We start from the raw sequence: 22,576 nt of genomic DNA, 5'->3' as shown, positions 1-22,576 counted from the left end.
ACTTCTATGTCAATCTTGTTCCAGAACACCATACATTGATGTAAAGAGGATGGAACTGCCATGCATGAGTGTATCCAATCTCTTCCCAATAGAAGGTTGTACGAATAACGTGAGTTGATCACAAAGAACGGAGTGGTCATGGCCTTATTGCCAATAGTGTGAGGTTTCCAGCCAGAATACCCTGAGTTGTAGAAATACCATCTACAAAATCGGATATAGTAGCATCAGTAAAAACCAATTCATAATCTCGCCTACCTATTTTATGCATCGTAGACTGAGGCATAAGATTTGCTGCTGATCTGTTATCCACCAGGAGTCTTTGACCATCATTACATCCACATGTCCTAAAAGATAGATAGGCCGCAGGTGCTAAATCATGCTAAGTGTTGGCTTTTCAAACATGACGCAGGATGCTGCCTCATCTTCTAAATTTGTAGAAGCTTCCTATAAATTGATTGCCACTGGCTGGTTCCCTCGAGACTTTTCTAGAGAATGTCTTTAGGATTCATCTTTGATTGACTTTTGGCTCTACTCCTTGACTGGCTCATTTAGGATAGTAGCAATTGTTGGCTGCTACGTGATAGAAAGACTTGCTATTGGTATTGCTTCAACATTTGCAATATCTCTAGGCTGAATATAAGTCATATTGTAGGAGAGATCTTCAGAATACCTTGGGTCTGCAAAAGAGTTTCCATTCTTTCCCCCCAAGCCCTGTTCCTACTGTATAGTAGGCTGACTCCTCAAGAATGTTATCTTTTTGAGTCAAGAGTGATTTTATGAGTTTCCTGTTGGTATGAATTCCTCTTATGAACATGCATTTCTTCTGTTGGATATTATGTCTCTTGCTTGAAAAGTGAATGGTAGTTGATTCTCCCCAAAGCTAAGGATAGAAAGTCACCAGCAACGAATTGAACGCCTTCTTCAATAGACTGCCTAGATGGAAATTGGATAGGCTCTTCAAACGACTGTTCAGGATGCTTGACAGCATTCCTCTCCTTCTATCGTTTCTTCTACAACCTTCTTTTCTAAGACTTGGTGAGTGAGGGTTTATCCTTTAGATGCTGGACCTTCACCTAAACAATAACAGGAGAAGCTGGAGGTTTGATCATCCTGGATATGGGTTGAGATGAACGATGTTGGACTGGCCTACCACCAAACCTTCTAGCTCCCTTGATTGAGCTTGCCCCCAAGCCCATACTCGAGCTTGAAGCTTCTAACTTTTGAAAATGAGCCTTTAGTCTCTTCCCTTGGGTTGGGATGAATCTTTCTTCTTTCTGTAAAGGTTATCTCTGATTGAATATCTGGTGTCCGCATTCTGGGCAAAACGTCAGCCTTCCAGAGGGTCTCATTGGTTGTTACCTCTGTGAAAACTTCTTATTAGACCAAAACTCCTTAGGATTTGGTGACTGGACAAGAGGTCTCTGGTGTCTGCTGGGAGGTCTGGCCTTCTAAACATCTTCCAGGTTCACCTTCTGTCTTGGGGTTGATCTAGGCATGTGGCCTATGTTGACTAAAACCATGTTAGCTCCCATCTTCGTAGGAAATGGATCAGAATCCACTCCCATTGCTGGTTCGGGAACAATAAAATCTCCTCTCTCTATCCTTGCTTGAATTACATTCCTGAAAGCTACACAATCATTGGTAAAGTGGATCCAAGAATTGTGATACTTATAGTAAGTTTTCTTCCAGATTTCTTTGGGAGGAGGAATTCTATGCCCAAGAGGTAGCTTGATCATCTCGTCTGCCAAAAGGCAATCAAAGATCTTCTCTGTGTTGGATACGTTATAAGCATAAAATTTGGTTGACTTGGATGATCCTGTAGCTGGCTGCTTAGGAGGTTCTGACTTGACGGCATCTTTGCAAATGTAGGACTTCTTACTTAGAATTTCTACTACGACTACCTCCTGGTTAAGATCATCATCGACATTGGCCACCATGCAATTTGAGTACCTGTAGTAGGTTCCTTTGGATGAATTGGTCATGTCTTGCTCTTCCTTCAAGACTCTTTTGTAGCAAACAAACCTAGCAGTCAGGTGAGAGAAGTCTTGGAAGTCCAAATCATCGAACTCCTTCCTGAATTGAACGAGTATTGCTTTCACTGCCAATGCCACTACTGCTCCTTCTGGAATTTTAGTGCTACATCAAATCATGGCTTCCTTGAATTTGGTAAGAAACGATTCAATCGGCTCTCTTGGAAATTGAGTGATTCTTGACAAATCTACTACCGTGACTTCTGGTTCTTCTTTGTAGAATCGCTTATGGAAAGCCTCCTCCATTTCTGTCCATGCATCAATAGAGTTAGCGGGTAACTTGATATACCAAGAGAGAAGGCTATACCCGTGAGAGAGTTCCCAAACAATCTGAGCTCGTAGTCATCCTCAGAGCCAACTTTACCACACTGAATAGTAAAGCGAGCTATGAAGTTTGACGAGTACAGGGCTCACATTACCTTCTCCTTTGACTTTGCCAAAACGAGTAGGCTGGAAATTGTTGTGTGACTCCTTTGGTGAAGGCAACGAAGATGGGCTCCAACTGGTTTATCTATTGACGCTTTTCCAGTTCTCTTTGGCATGATTGCAAGTTAATGACACTTCATGTCCCACCGGCGTGCCAAAAATATGTTTATCGTCTTCTACGTTAACATAAAACGTCACAATATTGGCTGCTTCTGATACTGACGTCCCACTAGGTCTGCCAAAAATATGTTCGTCGTCTTCTGATCTGGACATGAGACCTCACAATTCTTGCTGTTGGGAATAGGAGTTTTGTGGATATGGATATTGGATTTGTAGATGTGTTAGGGCTTATTGTCAGGCGTCAGCCCAAAGGATTTTGATAGGATGGTTTGAAGGATTTTGCATCGAATCTGACATCTACACTAAATGAATTGTACGCAGTTAGAGAACACAAGCCGCTAGCTCGAAGTTTGCCTTGCCAGGAAAAGGACATAGAATGCCAGGAGTGTCAATATGGAAAAAAAAGCAAGAAAAACGGAAGACTGATAATTGGAATGAAAAGAGCTCCTATTGGAATGAAATGAAAAATAGTGCATTGTGGGTGTTGGCACCAAAAATATGTTGGGCCTAATGGGCTTAGAACATGTGCACGGCCTATGGTGCAACCTATTATGATTTGGATTGTTATGGCCCATAAGCCTATATTATTGAAAAAGAGAAGCCCAATTGATGAGTATAACTGCCCAAGAAAGAGTGGTGCTGAGAGTGGCCTATGTAAAGTGGAGGAGGTTGTGGCAGTTACAACAAGGTGGTCCAGGTGGTAGCACATGAGAGATTTAAGGGAAAACTGATATGAAGAGGTGGTAATGGCTTCAAACTGATAGAAAATGGCACAAATGAGGGGTTAACTGCAGTAGGATCATGGTTTATGGGGAAGAATTTCGTGCAAGACAAGAAGTATAGGAGGAGAATTTCGTGCAAGACAAGAATTCTGCCTTGCATTATATTTTGCATGTACCAAGTTGAGGCACTACTTGCTTCAAACTAAGGTGTACGTGATCTCAAAGATGGATTTGATCAAGCACATGTTGACCAAGCCATTGCTAACAGAAAGGGTAGGTCGATGGTCATTGGCCTTGACAGAATTCAACCTCAAATGGAGACCACGATAGGCAGTCAAAGGGCAAGCACTTGCTGATTTCCTTGCTGACCACCCATGTTTGGAAATTCCTGAGACCTTACAAGGCATGATAGACGGGCACACTACACCAATCTTTGAAGATGAAGGTGAATGGGTGCTAAAATTCGATGGGTCTAGCACTGAGATGGCTGCTGAAGCTGGGGTAGTCATTCAATCCCCAAGAGGTACAAAAACCAGCTTAGCTTTTAATTTGGATTTTGATTGTACTAACAACCAGGCAGAATATGAAGCACTGATAATTGGCTTGGAGATCTTGCTTCAACTAAGAGCCAAAAATATTCTGGTGGTTGGAGATTCTCAATTGGTGCTAAAACAACTGGCCGGAGAATACAAATGTGCTAGTTTTACATTGGCTCCATACTACTATACAACCTTGCAATTGCTTGATAACTTCCAGGAGGTGGAATTGAAGTACATTCCACGAGAACAAAATCATGAGGCCAACAGATTGGCCCAATTAGCTTCTGGTTTAATACTTCTAGAGACTTTGATACAACAAATCATCACGGTGGAAAAATGATCTCATCCATCTATCAGAGAAAGAGGCATGGCAGTTGAATGCCTAACTCTTGATGATCAGATGGAAGATTGAAGGAGAGATATCATTAACCATCTGACATATCCCAATGATCCACCATCCAGAAAGGTGAAAGTGTTGGCACAGAGCTATGTAATGATCGAGGGTGAACTCTTCAGAAAAGGAGCTGATGGTTTGTTACTTCGCTACCCTAGCTTTATTGAAAGTATGAAAATAATGCAACAGGTACACGAAGGTATCTGTGGCGCACATCAAGCCGGTCCAAAGATGAGATGGTTGTTCAGGAGGCACGGCTATTATTGGCCGACCATCCTAAAAGATTGCACTAAATATGCAAAAGGTTGTCAACAATGTCAGAAATTTGGCAACATTCAAAAAGCGCCAGCGGCGGATATACAACCTATCATTAAACCATGGCCATTCAGTGGGTGGGCACTTGATATCATTGGAAAAATCTTTCCTGCCTCATCTAAGGGTCATCATTTTATCCTGGTGGCTACTGATTATTTCACAAAGTGGGTAAAGGCAATACCCCTAAAAAAAGGTCAAACAAGCAGAGGTTGTAGATTTCATCAAAGAACACCTTATTTTCAACTTTGGCATTCCAGGAATCATCACAACTGACCAGGGGACAATGTTCACTGGAGGGGAGGTCAAAGCATTTCTGGAAGATTATGGAGTCAAATTGCTCACATCTACTCCATACTATACTCAAGCCAATGGCAAGTAGAGGCTTCAAATAAGGTGATAATCTCTATCTTACAAAAAACTATTGAGGATAATTCCAAAGCATGGCACAAGATACTACCAGAGACATTATGGGCCTACCGTATATCCAAGAGAACAAACACTACAACAAGCCCTTTTGCTCTCACTTATGGGCATGATGCAGTACTACCTATGGAGCTGGTGGTCCCATCTTTGAGGATCATGATGTAACATGATCTATATGTTGAAGAATATTCAGAAACTATGAACATGGAGCTGGAACAGTTGGATGAAAGCAGGATGGAGGCTTTGAACAGGATGATAGTCCAAAAGAAGAAGATAGCAAAGGCCTACAACAAGAAAGTGTTCCATGAAGGCCAAATGGTGTGGTAGGTGATCCTACCACCAGGAATCAAGGACAGAGAGCTTGGCAAATGGTCTCCAAACTGGGAAGGACCTTTCAAGGTCCACAGAATCCTCAAAGGTAATGCATATTGGCTGGCAGACCTAGATGATCAACCACATAAGAGATTTATCAATGGCAAATACTTAAAGCCATACTTCCCAAGCATTTGAGAATCTACATCCGTAATGATATAAAGAATGTAAAAGAAGACTATTTAGCCGTAACTACGAGCTGGACTTAGCGGCCACATATCATGAAGAAAAAATATTAGATGGCCACATGCCACACAAAAGAAATTGTAGATAAATGGTTAGCAATTATAAAAGGAAATATCCAAAATTAAGGCCAAATAATGGCCAAAATCAAGTACCAGCTGAATTAAAGAAGCCAATACAGATGGCAGTAAAATGGTTTCTAAGAAACCAACCAAGGCCAAATAATGGCCAAAATCCAAAATCAATTCAATATATGCTTCAAATCTGACCAGGTATTCTGATGTGCCTGAAGGCATGCTTCAGTTAGCTGCAAATCTGAAGACCAAGTTTGAGCATCTAATAGTAGTGACGTGATGGAAGCACCCAGAGAATTGAGATTTTGTTGAGCATATTGGAATTTCTCATGCACCTGGTTTCTTGCATCATATTGCTACAAAATCTTCTCTTTCAAACCTTGGATCTTGAGTTCTAAAGCCTCAATTTGTTCTTGAGTAGCAATGATATCATTTTGAATCCCATCATCTTTAGCAGCTAGATTTTCAGAGTTGGCAAGTAAAATTTCATAAGCAGCTCGGTCGTTGGATAAACCTACCAACTTGCTAGATAAAGCTTGTTCCAGGGAATAATCCTGATGGAAAGCAGTTGGTGGATGATGCAAATCATGCTCTAGACGAATGGGCCTACTTTTACTCTCAAGAGCTATCTGAGGATCTACCAGCAGAGGCTTCACTGCTTTAAAGCTTCCTTACCATCTGCTTCTTGAACATCTGGAAGATTTTTCTCAAAAAACTGGACCAACCTATTGGTGGCATGTTGTAGTTCTTCCTCAGTTGGCACTTTACTAGCAAGAGGAGGCGGAGTTAGGAAAGAGAAGTCCAGACCAGCCAATGGATTTACCACGCTGGTTGGAATGATGGAGGTAAGTACTTTGAATGATGTTGTTGCCTGCGTACATAAAATACCGCCATAAATATAAAAAAATTATTTGTGGTAGCAAAATAAGGAAAGTGAAAGATATCAACCTGAGAAGAGAGAGCAGTAATTGAGCCAGAAGGTTGGTTAGAAATCTTGGGAGTAACAATTGGCTCATCTGATGGAGGAACTCCTATATAGCTGGTAGAAATCTTTTCACTCTCATCTTCAGAAGCTTCACTATCATCATCTCCTGAAATTGTGACAGGTTCTGAACTAGATTGGGTGGTCTTTTTAATTCTAGTAGAAGATCGTTAAGATCTTCTCACAGCCACCATCTTCCTATTGGTTTTTGGCTTCTTCTTGGGAGAGATTGGCTCATTTTTAATGTTCAATTTTCTAAAGGAAATTGGAATAGCAGGAATAGCTGCACAGTATATTACCAGATCAGAATCTCATAGACAGTTAAGCAAATAGAAAAAGAGGTAAAGAAAACATACCAGGAGTAACATCTGCAATGTCTGCCTTAGAAATAGTATTGAGAGGAGGAAGCGTATCAAGTGGAAGCAAACATGTGTAATACCTTTCCCTCCAAGGTAGATAGTCAGAAGTACAACCAGGACTGAACGGTAGTAGCAGCTAAAATACAAATCTTCTCAAAGAATTATTATTTGCAGCCACCTGGTTCTCAATCCTTTCTCTAGATTGAATGTTGGTCCTCTCATCTCCAGAAGGGTTGTAATGAGAAAGGCGGTTAAGAGGCACATTTTGGGTATAACCCAACTACCTAACACAGAGTTGGGGATTGTAGGCCTCAAAGCCACAAGTAGAGTTCATGGGGTTATCAATGTTGGCACCTTCATGAAGATACCTAGGTGTAACAAGGGTGGCCTAGAAATCACGAAGGATATGGTCCATTACCATAGATATGGTAACTTTTGAAGATAACAATGGCATCAAAGGACCACCAGGCAAAGTATCAGTGAACAAGAAATATTCAGAATCAGGTCGATTTGAAGGAAAGGACAAGAAGAAATTGAAGATTTCTACAAAAGACATATCACTGGTGCAAGCTAAAACAGACTTCCCATAAGAAGTGAATTTGGCAGGTAGTGGATAGCCAGGAGCACGTAAAGCAGGGAAATAAGTAAACAACCAAGGCTGAAGAATCCAAAGGCTACCGGAAAAACGATGGTAGTAGGGTTTCTCAAAGGTGAGCAAAGAAAGACAGTGATAAATACGGCCTAGCCAAATACTCCCTAAAGCTACATTCTGACCTTCAGCTAAGGCGCATGCAAGGGGAAGATAATCTTTGACAGGTTGATTTGCAAAGGTGTCGAAAACATACCTACAGAGTAGACACCACAAGAATAGAGTATGCTCTTTAAAGGTAGGTTCCCCAAAGTGCTTTGTGGAGCTCAAACCTTGGTAGGAAAAGGTTGTCTTTTCCTCCATTACTCCTACCTCAGCGATTATGATGGAAATAAAGAGGTTGGGAGCATCTGGACCTGTAATGGGCAGCCCAATGGGGAAAGCAAAAGAATTTGTCGAACAGGACCAAAAACAGCAGGCCACTGAAATCAAAGTCAGGTCAAAGGGAAATGGCTCAAGAGTCATGTCAATAAACTGATCATTGGAATGAAATGAAAAATAGTGCATTGTGGGTGTTGGCACCAAAAATATGTTGGGCCTAATGGGCTTAGAACATGTGCAAGACCCATGGTGCAGCCTATTATGATTTGGATTGTTATGGCCCATAAGCCCATATTATTGAAAAAGAGAAGCCCAATTGATGAGTATAACTTCCCAAGAAAGAGTGGTGCTGAGAGTGGCCCTTGGAAAGTGGAGGAGGTTGTGGCAATTACAACAAGGTGGTCCAGGTGGCAGCACATGAGAGATTTATGGGAAAACTGATATGAAGAGGTGGTAATGGCTTCAAACTGACAGAAAATGGCACAAATAAGGGGTTAACTGTAGTAGGATCATGGTTCCTGGGGGGGAGAATTTCGTGCAAGACAAGAAGTATGGGAGGAGAATTTCGTGCAAGACAAGAAGTATAAAAGCTGGTAGACAGACAGAGATGGAAAAGGGACACACAAACAGTCAAACAAACAAACTACTCAAGCCTAAAGGCAATTTCAAGCTTCCTAGCAGTCTAGCATTCCAATTACTTTCCAAATACATGTCAATTTCGAGCAAATATTATGTTGTTCATTCCAAATTCTCTTGTATTTATTCCTTGTCAAGTTTCAATGCCAACCATCGTTGTGTAAATTATTCTTGGTGTCTATTTATTTTTCTTCATTCCAATCTCAACAAAGCACATTTCAGTGGAGTTGGGGAACCTAGAACTATTGAGGTCCCAAGATAGTTCGTTCAATTGTCTAGATAGAAATTTTATTTACATTCGGTGCATTTCATTCAAATTAGTGTAGGAAACTATAAGCCTTGGCACACCTGCAAATCATCACCACCTTGGGCCACTTTTTGGTGACAACAGTGGGAATGCATCAGGATCTTCATTGAAATGGGATACATCCTGGGATATAGGAGTGTTTTACAAGCTTAAATCAAAACATAGCCACGGAGGCTATTGAAAAAATAAATCTAAATACTAGTTGGCGTGAAGCCATGCTAAATAAAAAGATAAGTGATCGAGCCATTCCTAAGAAAGTAAATAAAGGATTGAAGACGTTGTCTTCTTCTTTGCTAGTGCTTAGAGATTAGCACTTCTTTTGTTCTTCTTCTTGGAAATGTCATTGAATGTCATGGAAATCGTGGCACAACTGCTCTTTTGCTGCTTGCTAGAGTGACTGGACTAGTCGTGCTTGTAACTGCAACTTTCTCCTGAAAGTGAGAATAATGACAGTGTCCTTCTAGTCGTGCTGCTTCTTTATGGAGGGAGTGGACTCTCTTTAATGTCGTAGGGCTGCCAAAAAAACCCAAAAAAACAGAAGCGATTGTTTGGTCAGTTCTAATATTAATGTTTAAAAAACCAAACCGAATGATTTTTGTGTTAATTAAAACCAAACCTTCGGTCGGTTCTTAATTGTTATATAAAACCGATTGTTTAAACCGAATCGACCGAAATAAATTATATATATTTATAACTATTATAAATAGTATATATATAGTTAAGTAGTTAACTTATACTAAATATAATTTATTTATACATTACTCCATCTAGTATATATCAATAGGTTCTTCAGATTCCAAAAATAATTCCAAGGATGTTATGTAGCCAAGGATTCTTTGGATTCTAAAATTCATTTTCAACTAGAGTAATGGGAACGTTTGGGTATGTTATGCTTACATATTATTTGATCTAAAAATAATTCCAAGGATGTTATGTCCCCAAATTGTGTAATAATTAGAAATAGTAATAGGGCCAATATTTTTTCCCCTTAAATCTGGGATTCTTGCAGATGCAAACCTTTAGTTTTATCTGAACTTCTCTGCCTTGCGAAGTTATGAGATTATTGTAGATGCAAACCGAAAAAACCGACCAAACTGATTGGTCGATGATGGTCTAAATCGTAAAATAACCAATGGTCCACGGTTTTTGTATATCTAAAAGACCAAATTTTTGTGCGGTTCAAAAATGTAGGCAAAAGCCGACTAAATCGACCGATTGACAACCCTACGTGGAAGGCTCCTCTTCGAGAGTCTTTAGGCCTCATGGGGAAAAACATGAGAACATGACTCATGGCGATTATCTTGCTACTTCTTCTACACGAAAAGTCATGTGAAAATGGATACTTCTGAGTGGTGTAGGACAAACGTGGCTTGTGTAGTCGAGAGACGTGTTTCAGTTGGAAATGTGTTTGAGAGGAAATCGGGTTGTTCAGCTAACAGAATTATGTTTCTCTAGGTCCCTCCTTGATGTTATCTTACTCAAATCTCAGTCATAATCCAACAAACCACGTTTGGGAAGAACCTTTTGTTAGGACCAAAACTCCCTAAATTGTAGCTCAGTGGACAACTGATTTCAGACACCCTTGATTTATGAGAACTAATCCCTGGATTTCAGGCCAGCAACCAATCAAAAATCTGTAAAATGAACACCAATTAGCATCAAAATCTCCTTGCCTCCGCCACGTGTCAACAGTAGATTGGTCTTTTTTGTTCATTGAGGGTCCCTATTTGCCATGTGTCAGTTGACTTATAGGACTTAGTTTTGGTACAAACTATAATTGATACGCAACAAAATTATGAATATAAAAATCAAAAGTAGCACTAGGTTTAGTTACCAATAAATCCATCATTCAATGTTTAGGTCCTTAAGCTATATATTTGTTTGTATCGAATATAACCTTCACACGTTAGCTGACACGCAATGTTTTAAAATACTGATTGAAATGGCCAGTTCAATTGAAAATCAAAGGATTCATCGGTATGATTTAATGAAATATTGGTGAAATATCGGTTTGGTCAAGTACTGGTTGCACCTACCTGTTTTCAACATATATCGGTTGTCCGGTTTGAAAAATTCAAAATTGAGAATTTTCAGCAAAAAATAACAAAATATGAAAATAAATAAGTAAAAAAAAAGTAAAAGAGTAAAAGTTTAACCTAATTGAGATTTAAATGGTTATGTTGGACTTAGACTTGATAATTTATTATGTTGGACTTTCTTATAAGGATGTTTGTTAATTTGAGATTAAGTTTGGTAATATTGTGTTTAATTTGAGATTGAGAATGTTATTATTGTGTTTATGACTATATTTGGATGGATTTTAATTTATAGTATTTTTCTAACTTTTCTAATAATTTACAGGTTTTTTTATCATTTATTATGATTATCAAAAATTTTAATTAATTGAATCATACCGGTCAATCGGTCAAATTGGTTGTCGGTGGCCTATCTGTTACGATTCAAAATTTGGTTTTTAAAATATTGTTGACACGTGGCAGTACAAGCCCCACATTTTGCAAAGAGTATCGAACCTCCTGATGACACATGCCAGAGACAGGATATTTTTATTATTGACATTTGTTCATTTTGCAAGTTTTTGGGTGATTGCTAACTTGGAATCCAGAAATCAATTACTACAAATCAAAGCTATTCGAAATCCAGTGTCCAAAACGCTATAAATCAGGGAATATTTTTCTTTGCGGTTTATTCTCTTTCAACCAGTTTGTTGAGGACGTCACACCCTCCAAGAGCGCCCTCGTACTCCTTGAATAAGAAGCACGACCGGATAGATGTTGTTTTCATCCTCATTTTCAAGAGAAGGTTGTGGTTGTGAAGACTACTGGCCTAGCCACTCTAGTCACAACAAGAAGGTGGTTTTACCATGATGCTCATGATGGCCCATGATAGAGTACGTGCAGTTAATGCCAGAAAAGCAGGAGAAGAGACATCATCATCAGCACTATAAAGGAAGAAAGAAAAGAAATCTACGAACACCACGCGTCAACCATATACTCCGCGTCTTCAAATCTTTACTATTTACTTAGGCAATTACTCTGGTCACTTATCTTTTCAATTAGCATGGCTTGGCTCAGGCCAATTAGTTATAGATTTGTCCTTGTCTTTTCCAAAGAGCCTCCACGGCTATATCTTTAATCTAGCTTGTAAAGCACGCCTTATAACATCTCATGATGTATCATTTTTCAATGAAATTTCTGATGCATCATTTCAAGAATGTATTGTTTTTCATTTCTCTTCATTAGAAGCCTTTTCATTCAGGTGATAATCTTCTGTCTCTTGCTTTTTGTCAGATTGACACTACATGAATTTTAAGTCATTTTATCGGAAGACAAACATTGAGCCAGCAGTTTTGTCTTCTCTAACTGCACACAGTCGGTTTGGTGCAACACATTATCAAACCCTTTGGACTGACAGCAAGTCCTACCACACGTGCATTTTCATCATCTACAACTCCGATACTCCTGATCCCAACATTTGGATTTTTCGTATCTCTTGTCTAGCGTAGAAGACACCTATCAACATTAAAATTTTATCAATTTTATCAAGTACAAATTTACTTAAAATGGAGATTGAATGACACTTTTACTCTTACATGTATGTATACCGCGTGTTTTACTATGTGATGTCAAGCTGACATAATCAACTTGTTTTTTCTTTAACTAAATTTTAAAATATTTTCTCTCTCAAAATATATGTTGAAATAAACTCCATCCAACTTGACTTTGCGTATAAACTCAATTCTAGAGGGGGTTATGCATGTAGCACAAGTAAGTTTAGGATTTTTCTCTTGTGAGGACTAATCTTTGAGAAGCTACGGGTCATATCATTAGATATAATCCTCTCCCACTCAATAATCTATTATTAGGATTTTTCTAATGTAAGAGTACCTTCGAATCTAGTGGCTTGGATCAACTTTTAGACTTACAATTTTTCTCAATAGTTAATTTGGTGTTTAGCCTAAGTTTTTATCTATTATGTCATGTAAGTTTATCCAATCACATAATTACATGTAGCTTATTAGATAAGTAATTCCTAATAAGCCCAGTGCCGATAATCAATACGTATCCACATAAGTAAAAGCATAATTAAATAAAGCAAAATAAACAAGTGCTTGTACCAAAACTATCCCTCACCCTCCAGTAGACACATGGCAATTTGGGCCCCATACTTTACAAGCAACAACCAACCTACTGGTGACATGTGACGAAGGTAGGATATTTTTATTGTTACTATTTGTTCATTTTATAGATTTATGGTAGGTATTAGCCTGAAGTCCAGGGATCAATTATTGAAAATCAGGATTGTCGGAAAATCAATGTCCAGGAGGCTACATAGTGGGGGGTTTTTTTTGGTCTTAACTGTTTATCTTCTTTCAAATTAGTTTGTTGAGGAAAAATCGATTTTTCGGCAAGATTATCTTAATGGAAGCCAAGGAGAAATCGGAGTTTGTTAGCCCTATGTCCCTAGATTTTCTCAAGCACGTTTCTAGCTAAAGCACGACGTTGAGCCACTGAAACCACGTTCATCTTGCACTTTGAATGAGAAGAAACTTGTCCACGATTAGTATATAGGGGCACTACTCAAACGGAGATTGTTAGTCACATTTCTATAATTCAAAGCATAAAGCCTGCAAACCATGAGAGTAGAAGATACTATAGCCTTCTAGAGTGCCCACGTCCACCTTGAAGGAAGAATATGATCAGGAAGATGTTGCCATCATCCCCATTTACAAAAGAGGTTGTGATTATGAAGACCACTAACTCAATCACTCAAGCAAGCAACACAAAGGTGGTTTCACATGATCCCTATGATAGAAAATGTGAGGGAGATGACAAGAAAACATGAGAAGAGGTGTCACCATGATCACACAAGTACTATAAAAGGAGAATGAAGGAAGATCTACAAACACCCCGTGTCAACCATAGACTCAGCGTCTTCAAATCTTTACTGCTTTTTTAGGCAATGACTCCGGTCACTTGTCTTTTCATTGTGCATGATTGTGTGTGTTTGGCTTATTACCTTAAATATGAAAATTGAACATCCCCTTGGAAGGATTAGAAGTTAGAGCTTTTACTTATTTATTTTCTCAAATCTTGCTTTAGTTTGGATACAAAACTTCTTATGCTACCAAATCATTCGACCCTTTTTATTTTTCTTGTATCATATTTGTTATTCATTGCTTTTAGCTTTACTTATTAGTTGTTTGCATTCCATTCACTCAATTGCATTATCTTCCTTGTGAATTTGACTTCAGACTTCCAAAATTTTTTAGTTGTCGACTACCTTGCACTTGAGGTAAGTTGATACACTATTTGGTGTCGGTCAAATAGCAATGTCTAAGTTGGAGTGTGTGATTGACCTCTAAATTGAGATTTCAATGTCCTTTAATTAGGGTGTTCTAGTATGCAGTTAACTTTTTTGTGTGTGTTTTATCTGAACTTTCCATTTACAAGTGTTTTCTATGGATTTGTAGAAAATGAAACAAAATGGATGTACCGCGGAGTTTTTCCTAGGGCAAACAAGCTTGATAGATTCAGTTCTTCTCGGAACAAGCTTGATAGCTCTCTGAACAGTGAAGATAGCTCCAAGAATTTATACAACAAAGAAGCTATCCAGACATGCCAAGTTTCTATTCGGACAGGAGAGCATCATCACAGACAGACAATCAAAGTTATGTTGAAAACTCCTTAAGAGGCTCAAATGACTAGTGGTCCAGATAGGCACCATAGGTGTTTGGATAGGGAAGTAGATTGTAGACCATATATTCAAGTCAAGAAGTATAGTTGTCTAGACAACAGCGCGACAATCAAACCCAAGAACATAATTTTTAAGGGGAATTTGGGAAATAAAAATTGTAACCAATGGGCCTCATTTTTGTAAGGGTATTTACGACTTCAAGAATTTTTCTCAAGACTTTTCATTTATTCAGTCTGACAATTCGTAATATTTCCTATTTCCAGATCTCTCAAGTTTTCACTGTTTTTCCTCATAATTTCTTGTGTATGCGTTGATTTTAATCAATAAAATTGATGTTTATTCCATGAATTATGAATGGTTAATTTCTCTATGTAGTCTCTAATCTCTTAACGGTAGATGCAAAGTTAGATTGTTCAAGGTAAGTTTCGTAGTTTAAATTTTTGATTGCTTTTGTGTGACTGATTGAGAGTGTTCTTTGGGTAAATTAAAATGAGCATGTTAATGTTCTGATCAATGGATTTGGAATGTCCTGATCCGCAACCCTGGTACCGGAACTAGACATACCTGCGAGGAGGGAATAAGGAAAAGAAAAGGGTGAGCGAAAGGCTCAGTTGGAAATAATAAAGAATGAATGAATAATATAAGGTTGAAATATTAAGGAAAAGCATAAATGCAACAATATGATAACTAACATCACGTACACCCCAAACACAAGTAGATAGCAACACCATATGGGATCCTAACTTGGCCCATCGACATCCCTATACTCATTGGGACCCTGAACAGCCCAACGACATCACCGCATGGTGCCTCAAGTACATATGAAATCCTGACTCGGCCCACCAGCATTCTCATACTCATAGGAACCCTGAATAGTCCACCGACATTCCACATTTCACATCAATCAAACCTAGGAGATGTACGGGTCCATAACCGACATCTATCGTGCAATTACAATGCATGTCCAACATGGTTATGCAATGGAGTATACATACAACCTACATATATACTACTACATGATGTATGTTCAGGCATAATCCATGCTTAATAAAAGACTGAACATGTAGGGTATGCAATATAACTCAAGTCATACAACAAAGTAATCACAATGGGGTTGTTCTCCCTTAGTGACAATTAAGGCGAGAATGAAATCATAATGAACAATGAGAAAATATAAATGTTCATAATAGGAGGACATATTCAAGAAAATAGCAAAGGGGTGAAATTTCCCTACCTCGTACTTCCAAAAATTAGCTATGTAAATCAATACTCAATCTTGAATTCTCCAACCTCAATCAACCTATTATTCGGTAAGTCCATCCTCCAATCAATATACAAGCAACTTTAATTTCACATATCTAACACAAATTAACCCAATAAATCAAGAAACCATTACCTTCTCTTACCCAAAACTTTCCAAGTTCTTGAACTTCACCTATTCATGCTTGCTACTCCAATCCACAATAGAATCTATAAACACAATAATAAACAAGTCTAAATCAACCTGGTAAATCACTAATTTCATCAAATTCAAAGATTATCCCCAAACTCACAAAACCCATAAAGCCGTAGAATCCAAAATCACCCAATCTTTAGATACTAGCTTTTAGGTTTAAGAAAACTTATCAAAGTTGTAGAAACAAATAAAAGGAAGGGATTCAAGCATCCTTTAGGCCTCAAATGATGTAGGAACTCATGGATTTGAGTTTGGGTTCAAACCTTGAAAGATTAGGGCAAAGAGAGAAATTTAGGAATATGTAATCTAGAGAGAGAAGTCATGAATCCAACTTGAAACAACTTGAAAGTGAAGAACCTTACATTGGTTGATGATCTTGGGTGATGGAAATGAGATATTTTGAGAGAAAATGGGGTTAGGGTTCGTTTAGGTCGAGTTATTTTTGAGGGAAATCGTGAAATGAGTGTTTTTAAAACAAGTCTCGTGTGTAGATTTTAGGGAGGTGTTCATACACCTCTATGGCCGTCCAGACACCTAGGCCTGAGAAAGTCTCTATTTCAATTTTCTCTATGTCTGTCTGGATGGCTTTTTAAAGCTGTCCGGGCAATTACACCTGTAGTCAACAATTTCAGTTTTAAAACCACTCGTACACCCTCAAATCACTCGGTATTAATTTCTAATGATTTTAAATATATATATATATATACTCAACACATGTTGGTCCTACCTAATTTTTAAAAGAAAAAGAAGTTCAGGGTAGTACATCGTATGCTATATTTTAAGGTTTCATCAATAATTCTGCGATCCAATGTCTTGATATGCTTGAATGGAAGTCTTCAAAGCCCAATACTTATTTTGATTCATGATGGTTGATTGTAAAGGTGAACCGTGAACATTGAAATTTATTTGGTATTCATGAAACTGATGTGGTAATGTTATAGTAAATCGTTTTTTCAGTTTATAACTAAGATGTTAGCTAGGCTAGATTTTTTATTGAAAATTAGGTGAACTACTCATCATAAACCAATGAATTCGATGTCTTGTTATGTTTGTATAGAAGTCTAAAATTCAGAATTTTAATTGAACTTGTATGATTGCATTGTTGTTGCCTTGAACATGAAAACGGAGCACCTACCGGGAAGGGACTAGATTGTTTTTATCCATAGTTTTCTTAAATCACTAATTTTGATACAATCTTGCATGTTTACCGACTCATCATTTGATTTTAATTTTCTGTACCATATTATTTGTGACTTGTGACTTGCTTTACTCATAGTTTATGCATTGCATCCACTTCAAATAAACATTGCTTCCTTGTGTTCGATACTGCACTTTCCAGATTATAACTTGAGAACCGTCTTACACGTGGGGTGAGTATTGGTATACATTTGGGAACATTTTGTTAATATAATATTGTAAAGTTGAGAAGAAAAGAAAATCAAGATTGTCAAAATGATACTTAAAGTGTCTTTGGATTGGGAAATTTGGGGCAAAGGGAAGGGGAAGGGAAGAGAAGAGAAAGTGAGTTTTCTTCCTGTTTGGATAGTTTAAAAAAATTAAGGGGAGGGATTTGAAGACAATAAAGGGGAATATTTCATTAAAATTTTGCCAAAATACTTCCTCCCAAATGGTGTTATTTGGAGGGAAGGGATGACTAATTAAGTTATTTATGAGTTAAAATTTTAGTAAATTCTTAGTCATAATACTCTAATATAAAAATAAAGATAAATTAGTAAATTAAATCAATTCTTTTTTTTTTCTCTATCCAAACACGAGAGAGGAAAAAGTATTTTACCTTCTATTATCTTTCCTTCTTTTCTTTCCATTCTTTTATCTTCCCTTCCCCCAAATCACTCAATCCAAACACACTTCTAAGAAAACATCAATCATTGAGAAACAAAAAAATGATATTTGTCAAAATATTAGAGTCTATAGTATAAAATATGTCTTCATTTCACATATACTAAATGGTATAAGTATTTAATAGTATAAAATGGTCATTTTTGTCCAAAAACAAATGGAAAAAAATCTAGCAAAAGAGTGATGAACTTGGTATCATATCATATATGTCTATACCAATATATAAACCAGAGGCTATAACAACTGCTCCCAATTTTTTGACACCTGGCCTGCTAAAACTCTTTGTTTCTTTCTACGTGGACTCTCTACAATTCCTTTATCTCTTTTTTAGACGCTCTCAGCTCTCTCCCTATTTCTACAATACACTTTTCACGTTTCCTGTGACAATAAAAGAAGCGGAAAAAACAGACGATCTCGAAGCCGTTTCTATTCTACGTTTGCTGCTCCCTTTCTCTATTTCCATCTCCCAATTAAACATGCCCGGCGGCAATAAAAAACGCTGTCCGTTTGTTGGTTCCTTGCTCTGTTTCCATATCCGACAAAATCTACAATGGATTCTGCAAAGCTGTTTTTCATTTGGTGCTTCCGTGCTCGATTTCCATATCCCACAAAAGCTGCAACCGATTGATACTCCCTTTGTTGCTTCCTTGCTTGGTTTCCATAGCCTACAAAATCTACAATCGATTCTACGGAGCATAGCTGTTGTCCGTCTGGTGCTTTCGTGCTCGGTTTCCATAGCCCACCTATTGTTGCTCCCATTCTTTGCTTCCATATCCCTCTGGAATACTTTCAACTCATACCGATTGTTGGAGTGTTTGGGGTTCTGCTACTCATCCATCCCTTATGTATTGATTAATTTGATTGGGTGTTGTAGGTTCTGCTACTCATCTATCCCTTATGTATTGATTGGGTGTTGTGCTTAATTTTTGATTTGGCTACAGATAAGGGATTGCTAAAGAGCATGGAGGAAGAATCTCAAGGCACCCATTAATGTGAGTAATTCAGTTTATGTTTTTTGTGTGTTGGTTTAGTTTATTGTATTGTGGGGTGTATTATGGTAAGGTATTATAGGTTTTTTGGTGAGCACAGGTGGTGGTTGATTTTTTTTTTTGTTAAACTTTGTGTTAGATTTTAAGATCATACTTTATTTGACTCTATGGTGGAGTATGATTCCAGCTACTAGGTGTGTACATGTTTGGATATTATAAACATTTGTTTCCACTGTGTACCCAATCTGTTTGTTGCCCTGTGTTTGGATATTATAAACATTTCGTATCAAAGATTGTATGCATTCTTTGATGCAATAATTCACCAGGTGGTGGTGGTTCTAGCCTTCTAGGTTGGTGATCTGGATCAAAATCAGTATAAAGGAGTGATTCCTTAGAAAGGTATGTTTGTTATTTAATGTTAGAGCTTGCAAGGTCCTTTCTGAGTCATGTTTATTAGATGAATTGTTGTTGTAATGCATTAGTTATTTTTGTTTAGTTCATGTTAATATGTTAGTCTTGGCCAATGTTATTGTTGGGCATTCACCAATCTTAATATATTTTGTTTTCTCTATAATTCTTCTTCAATTTTCTGTAAGATCACCAAGTGTTTAGGTTCTTTCCATTGCTTTTATAAACGGCAAAAGCAAGTAAGGAAGCCTATATTTTGACAACCATAAATGATTAGATATAAAATATGTCCCTTGTATCTGCCATCATCCTTTTTATCATCACTACCCTCCAGACTGTCTATACTGTATATCCTTATTACAAAAAGAACTGTTATCGGCCTCCTCCAGCTGTTCCTCCTCCTCCACCTCCTGTTTACAGAAGATATGGCTCCTATAGTCACCTATAGACAGCCAGAGTACACCTTAAATGTGTTGCGTAGTGTGTTCTTTCGCATTCTATTGGATCATAGTACTTTGATTTCCTAAGATGAGTAGCAACCACTAATTTTAGAGCTTGCAAGGCCCTTTCTAAGTCATGTTTGTTATATTTCTACCTTGGACTCTTCAAGAGAGGATTGGAAGATCAAAGTTCAACTTACAAGATTGTGGGAAGGGATTAACACGAAGCAAGCTAATGAAGTGATAAGCCTTGAAATGGTCCTCTTGGATGAACAGGTCAATCATCTTGCATGTTAAATTTAATTCCAGCAATCAGCCTCTTGCTTAGTGTTCTACATATAATCAGTCTATGTTGCGCTTCATTATGCGTAGTCCATACGTGTATAAGTGCACAAATTCCATTGTCATTCTTAAAATGCAAGTTACTATAAGTTTAATCCTCTTCTAATGACGTAGGGGACATTGATACATGCAATGTTATGAAAGCAACACATCGAAAAATTTCGTCCTGTTCCAAAAGAGGGAAAGCTCTATGTGATCAAAAATTTCACGACAAGTCATGCCATGGAATACAGGCCGACTACAAATCAACAAAAGATTATTTTCGATTTGACAACTAACATAAAGCAAATTGAGCACGAGGATATTCTGATCGAAAAGCACAAGTTCCAATTTGTAAACTACGGCATTATATAAGCCAAGTGTAACCAAAAGATGTATTTGACAGGTATATTTTCCTTCGAAAATAATATATTTTATCTTTTAATATATTGCATAAACTAATAGGAATTTATTAACTAAAAATTGATTTTTAACAGATGTAATTGGAAGGCTTATTGCTATTGCCGAACCGGAAAAAGTAGATGGTCATGGAAAAATTGTTGATAAAATGACAATGCATTTGTGATGCAGCGCGGAGTGTTGGAAGGAACACGTACTTGGACCTATTGATTCGACACATGAATACCAGGAACAAGTCTACTTAAATCTGTTGATTAGACACATGAATACTAGATTTAAGGCTTCAAAACTTTGTTTATTCTAACGAATACCAAAGAATTGGAAAAGACTAGCCGTCTCCTAATTTTATTCAATCAAAACCTCCAAAACTGAAATTCCTCAATGAGGGTTACAACCTTAATAGTAAACTAAACGAAACCCTAGACACTTCTAATAGGAAACAAATACTTAAAAAGATACTAGACTCCTAGAAAATAATACTAATTGATTTACAAACAATTGATTTCCTATAATACCAAAATAAAATATTTATCAGAAATATTTCCATCTGCATCATTCTCCCTTCGTTGGAGAAAACTCGACCTCGAGTTTTGAAGACTTGTAATAGAAAATCGTTTGATTTCTTGATCACCATCCTTGTACCCAATATACGAAACCACTTTGAACTCTTGAATAAGTTTGGAAACAACATCAATAAAAAGTTCTCTCCATGTGGTTTTTCAAGTATTTCTGGAATAACAAAATCAATGAATTCAACAGGCACCAAAAGATTATCGGGATTTAATACTTGAATGATGTCCGATTTATCCTCCATTAATTCTTCTTTAATATCTTCATGTACCAAAAAATCTGATTCATCTGGACAAACATCAAAAATTGGCTCACCTTGTTCATCCGCGAACTCCAAAAAGGGCTTGGATAAACCTATCACTTCTTGTTCCTCTTCATTAAAGATTGGCGTTGATGGTGCATCCAATCCTTCCTCGATCTCCAAATAATTGTCATAGACTGGTAATCCTATATCCCACTGTCTTGAACCAGGATTTTTGATTTGTCTCCTTTCTTTTGCACCATCGTCCCCAAAAAGGGTTAGCGAAGACTTCGTCAGATTCTGCCTCGTCTGCCTTCTGCAGATTCGGTGATGAGTTTGTTGGTGTAGATGCAATGCGGCCTCTAATCGTTGTACAAATAACTCCAACTTTCTCATAAATTGACCTTCCAACTGTTCAAATTGTTGAACTAAATATGCATCATCCCTTGCATACACCTTCTCCAAAGTTGCTTGATTTGCAGCAACTTTTCTCCTTGGCGGCATGACTAGGAACGTGCAAAGCTCCAATACCAACTGATGCAGCGCGGAGTGGTGGAAGGAACACGTACTTGGACCTGTTGATTCGACACACGAATACTAGGAACAAGTCTACTTAAATCTGTTGATTCGACACACGAATACCAGATTTAAGGCTTCAAAACTTTGTTTATTCTAGCGAATACCAAAGAATTGGAAAAGACTAGCCGTCTCCTAATTTTATTAATCAAAAACTCCAAAACTGAAATTCCTCAATGAGGGTTCCAACCTTAAATAGTAAACTAAACGAAACCCTAGACACTTCTAATAGGAAACAAATACTTAAAAAGATACTAGACTCCTAGAAAATAATACTAATTGATTTACAAACAATTGATTTCCTAAAATACCAAAATAAAATATTTATCAGAAATATTTCCATTTGTATCAAGTTGCTTACACCCGAGTAAGTTAAATGATGAAAAAAATTTACATCTTTTTGATGTATTATGGTGTTGGTATGTGATTTGTACCTTTTAGGACCTTTAACCTCTTGGTGTTCACCTTATAAGTCCATAAATTTTTGTAGTTGCTGAATCACGAATTAGAAATGCATTTTGCCTGATATTCTGTTCTGTTAGAAATGCTTTTCTACCTGATAATATGTCATCCTGTTATCCATATGTACAAAAGATAAATCAAGACAAAAACCCAATGAAGAGAAGGTAAAAATGATTTTATTTTTGTTACAGTTTCTGTCCACTGAACCAAGAAATAACAAATTGATAGTATTAGGCACAAACTTGAATTTATGGTGTTCAATGTTA

Source organism: Tripterygium wilfordii, chromosome 10 (genome assembly GCF_013401445.1).
Source record: "Tripterygium wilfordii isolate XIE 37 chromosome 10, ASM1340144v1, whole genome shotgun sequence".
Lineage (NCBI taxonomy): Eukaryota > Viridiplantae > Streptophyta > Magnoliopsida > Celastrales > Celastraceae > Tripterygium > Tripterygium wilfordii.
Note: the sequence above shows the minus strand (reverse complement) of the source record.